This window comes from Panthera leo, chromosome D1 (genome assembly GCF_018350215.1).
Source record: "Panthera leo isolate Ple1 chromosome D1, P.leo_Ple1_pat1.1, whole genome shotgun sequence".
Classification (NCBI taxonomy): domain Eukaryota; kingdom Metazoa; phylum Chordata; class Mammalia; order Carnivora; family Felidae; genus Panthera; species Panthera leo.
Genome location: NC_056688.1, coordinates 18,560,771 through 18,565,879, shown reverse-complemented (window position 1 = coordinate 18,565,879; position 5,109 = coordinate 18,560,771). Strand labels below are relative to the sequence as shown.

At 43.2% G+C, this 5,109-nt stretch overlaps 1 pseudogene; it reads right to left on the bottom strand.

The window, feature by feature from the left end:
• Positions 1 to 1,027: 1,027 nt before the first annotated feature.
• Positions 1,028 to 1,611, bottom strand: LOC122199865 (annotated as a pseudogene).
• Positions 1,612 to 5,109: the final 3,498 nt, after the last annotated feature.

Here is a 5,109-nt window from a genome sequence, read left to right as displayed (position 1 = left end):
GGGAGTTAGCCTGGAGGCACACACACGCGTCCTTAGAGGGGCTAGCTGCGCGGGAGCCCCCTGGTGCAGGCCAGTGCCGGGCGACGGGGCTGGACCCAGGCCCATCAGCAGCCGTCAGGGCCCTGGCTGTTGGTGTTCACTCTAGTGACCGTAAGATCTCTCCGTGGGTGCCAGCATGTGCTGGCAGAGGCTGGCGGTGGAAATCAGGCCGGCAGCATGTAGGTGCACAGCTGGAGGGGCTAGCTAGCTCCAAATGTGCACACAGCGGCGAGGGGTCAGCCTCCAGCACGTAGGCTGTGTCGTGTACTCGCACAGCCACAGAGGCCAGGGCTGGCTGCCAGCATGGATAGCAGTTCCGGAAGGGAGTGGGACTGGGGACAGAGTTACGGGGGCTTCAGGTAGCTGGCATCCGTGATTAGGAAAACCTTCCGGGGAAACCCTCAGTGGTGCAATCTGTAGGGGTCCGCGGTGGCTGTGTCGGTCATTGGTTTCTTCCGTGGCAAAAGCTACTGCTGTCCTCTGCGGAGCAGGTCACTGGGAACCACAGTCTCTCCTGCTGTGTGGCTACTGCAGGCAGCTCTGCTCTTTTTTGTTCCTAGCTACCTCCATTATGTCTCAGCCTTTTCAGTCTCTGGGTGGGATGAGACCAAAGTGGGTTCTTTGTGCAGTGCCCCAAAAGACTGGGGGAGCTGGTCGCTCTCCCTGGTCTCCCTTTGCCTTTGAGGGAACACTCAGTGCTGTGCAGTATTGGCCTGGGGGATGGGATGATGCAGGCAAAGCAGTCCTATTCTTTCTTTTTTGTGTGGCTGTTCTCAGGTTTTGTTCCACTGTGTTGCTTGCTGAAGTTCAAGTGGACCCTGAACTTGATCAGAGCCATTTTTGTTTGTGGATAGCCAGCTGTTGATCTTTATGGGTGGATGGAGGGTGGGGTCTCCTACTCTGCCGTGGTGGTGATGACACTCAGCTTAGTTTTTTATTTTCTTTTTAAAACAAGCTCTGGCTAGTTTTATTAAAAATTTTGCACGATTTACTTTTCACCAGTCTGTTCTGGCATGTTTCCAATGCTATCAGAATCACCTGGATCAATGGTAGCCAGTGTGCATATTGACAGTATTTCCCACATGCTGTGCCCAGTCCAGTATGATTGCCACTGTAGTGATGGACACCAGTGTTGGCCAACATGGCAGAGTGTTCTATTTCAGATCTCCTCAAAGCTGGGCAGTTGCTGGTGAGGATGACCAGAGTTTCGCTTTGCCATGTCTGATCATTTTCAGACTCTGCTTGTACCCCAGCATGTACTTTCCACTTTTTTTTTTTAATTTTTTTTTCACGTTTATTTACTTTTGAGACAGAGACAGAGCATGAACGGGGGAGGGTCAGAGAGAGAGAGAGGGAGACACAGAATCTGAAACAGGCTCCAGGCTCTGAGCTGTCAGCCCAGAGCCCGACGCGGGGCTCGAACCCACGGACCGCGAGATCACGACCTGAGCTGAAGTCGGCCGCTTAACCGACTGAGCCACCCAGGCGCCCCTACTTTCCACCTTTCATAATGATCTGGAGCCTAGAATTTATGGACTCCAGTGACATTTTTGTCTTCTTTGTGGTCGCCATATTCTGCCTTAGGTGTGGGGTGGCCCCAATCTAGAACATACAGAGGGCAGGATAGGAAGTTTAGGATTGGAGCTCCAAGTGGCAACTTTCTGGGCTCCCCACGCTGCCTAAACCGCAGCCCCACAGACTCAAGCCCAGATTAATTATTCTTAACAGTAACTTGGCACCTCTTCTAAAAATGAGTCATTTGTTTTCTAGCATGCTTTTAAAAGCATCTCATTATAGAATTAACACAGACTAATTAGAAAAAAAAATGGAATGTATAGAAAAGCAAAAGGAAGAAAATGAAGCTGTCTGCAATCTAACATTTGGGAATAGCTACTGTTAAACATGTGGTACATTTTTCTTTTATTCTTTGTAAGTGCTCCTGTTAAAATATAAATTTTATGTAGCTCATACAGATCTTGTTTCCCAGATGAAACATAATGTGGATTTTTAAAAGGGGTAAAATATCCTTCACAAACTCTATTAAAAACATTTTTTAATGTTTATCTATTTTTGGGAGAGATGGAGACAGAGCACGAGCAGGGGAAGGGCAGAGAGAGGAGGAGACACAGAATCCAAAGGAGACTCCAGGCTGTGAGCTGTCAGCATAGAGCCCAGCACGGGGCTTGAACCCACAAACTGTGAGATCATAATCTGAGCTGAAGTCAGACGCTCAACTGAGCCACCCAGACGCCTCCACAAACTCCATTTTAACGACTGTGTGGTTATTTATTTACACAACCATTAAATACTTCTTACACATCTTATGTCAGTTTCTAATTGCTCGCAGGTTTAGGTACAAACTTGGCATGGCTTCCAGGACTATTCTTAAACTTTGTATTGCCTCACATCATGCTTTTTTTTTTTTTAATTTTTATTTAAATTTTTTTTTAAATTTAAATCCAAGTTAGCATATAGTGCAACAGTGATTTCAGGAGTAGATTCCTTAATGCCCCTTACCATTTAGCACATCCCCACTCCCACAACCCCTCCAGCAACCTTCTGTTTGTTCTCTGTATTTAAGAGTCTCTTATGTTTTTGTCCCCCTCCTTGTTTTTATATTATTTTTCCTTCCCTTCCCTTATGTTCATTCTTTTGTATCTTAAAGTCCTCATATGAGTGAAATCATATGATATTTGTCTTTCTTTGACTAATTTCACTTAGCATAATACCCTCTAGTTCTATCCACATAGTTGCAAATGGCAAGATTTCATTTTTTTTGATTGCCAAGTAATACTCCATCTTCTTTATCCATTCATCCATTGGTGGACATTTGGGCTCTTTCCATACTTTGGCTGTTGTTGATAGTGCTGCTATAAACATTGGGGTCCATGTGTCCCTTCGAAACAGCACACCTGTATCCCTTGGATAAATACCTAGTAGTGCAATTGCTGGGTCGTAGGGTAGTTCTATTTTTAATTTTTTGAGGCACCTCCATTCTGTTTTCCAGAGTGGCTGCACCAGTCTGCATTCCCACCAGCAGTGCAAAAGAGATCCTCTTTCTCCACATCCTGGCCAATGACTTTTGTTGCCTGAGTTGTTAATGTTAGCCATTCTGACAGGTGTGAGGTGGTATCTCATTGTGGTTTTGATTTGTCTTTCCCTGATGATGAGTGATGTGGAGCATTTTTTCATGTGTCGGTTGGCCATCTGGATGTTGTCTTTGGAGAAGTGTCTATTCATGTCTTTCGCCCATTTCTTCACTGGATTATTTGTTTTTTGGGTGTTGAGTTTGATAAGTTCTTTATAGATTTTGGGTACTAACCCTTTATCTGATATGTCATTTGCAAATATCTTCTCCCATTCCGTCGGTTGCCTTTTTGTTTTGCTGATTGTTCCCTTTGCTGTGCAGAAGCTTTTTATTTTGATGAGGTCCCAATAGTTCATTTTTGCTTTTGTTTCCCTTGCCTCTGGAGATGTGTTGCGTAAGAAGTTGCTGTGGCCGTGGTCAAAGAGGCTTTTGCCTGCTTTCTCCTCAAGGATTTTGATGGCTTCCTGTCTTTCATCCATTTTGAGTTTATTTTTGTGTATGGTGTAAGAAGAATGGTCCAGGTTCATTTTTCTGCATGTCACTGTCCAGTTTTCCCAGCACCACTTGCTGAAAAGACTGTCTTTATTCCATTGGATATTCTTTCCTGCTCTTCAAAGATTGTTGGCCATATGTTTGTGGGTCCATTTCTGGGTTCTCTATTCTGTTCCATTGATCCGAGTGTCGTTCTTGTGCCAGTACCATACTGTCTTGATGATTACAGCTTTGTAATACAGCTTGAAGTCCGACCTCATGCTTTTCTCCTTCACATTTTAGACTTCAGCTATACGTACTTTCCATGCATCATATTCTCTCATCTCCTGGGCTCTGCCCCTGCTCATCATTCTAACACATTTTTATTCTTTTTCTTCTCCATTCCCTCTCTCCACTTCTCCTACTCTTTTTTTCTAATTAACACCTATTAATCTTTGATGAAGGGAGGGTGTGTAGATAGAAAAATAGAGGGAGGCCTAGGATGAAGTCCTGGATAACTCATTTATAAAAGCAGAAAACCAGGAGAAGGATGTTTAAAAAAAAAATGAGAACTGGCCAAAGAGGAAACCCAGGAGAATATAGCATCACAGAAAGTAAGCAAGGAAATGTCAAAATTTAGAGACCAACAGAACAGAGTCCATAAATAGACCCATGCGTATACTGTCAATTGATTTTGACAAAAGAAATAAGGTAACTGAAGGAGAAAAAAAACCTCTTTTCAACAAAGGGGGCTGGAACAACCACATATCCATTAGAAAGGAAGAACTTTAACTTTGACCTCACACCACATATAAATATTAAAATAAATCGTGGACCAAAATGTAAGCATTAAACTACAAAACTTCTAGATGAAAACAAGGAATATAATCTTTTGAGATTCTGGAGTGGGCAAATAATTCTTAGGACACAAAAGCATGAATCATAAGAAAACATTTCATAAAATGAGCTTCATCAAAATTAAAACTTCTTGAACTCCATTAAGAAAATGAAAAGACAGTGGGGCACCTGGGTAGCTCAGTCTGTTAAGCATCTGATTTCAGCTCAGATCATGATCTCATGGTTTGTGAGTTCGAGCCCCACATTGGGCTCTGTGCTGCCAGCTTGGAGCCTGGAGCCTGCTTTGGATTCTGTGTCTCCCTTTCTCTCTGCCCCTTCCTCCCTCCCTCTCTCTCTCTCTCTCTCTCTCTGTCTCTGTCTCTCTCTGTCTCTCTCTCTCAAAAATAAACAAATATTTTAAAAATTAAAAAAAAAAGAAAATGAAAACACAAGCCCACATAAAGTGGGGAAAAAAACATATGATACATATATGCAACCCAGGATTTATTTGGAATGTAGAGAACACTTGCATCTCAATAAGACAACCAGCCCATAAAAAATAAGCAAAAGATTTGAACACTTTATTAAAAAGATATGCAGTTTGTTAATGAGAACACAAGATATTCAGTATCATTAGTCATCAGGGAAATGCAAGCTATAACCACAAGATGTCA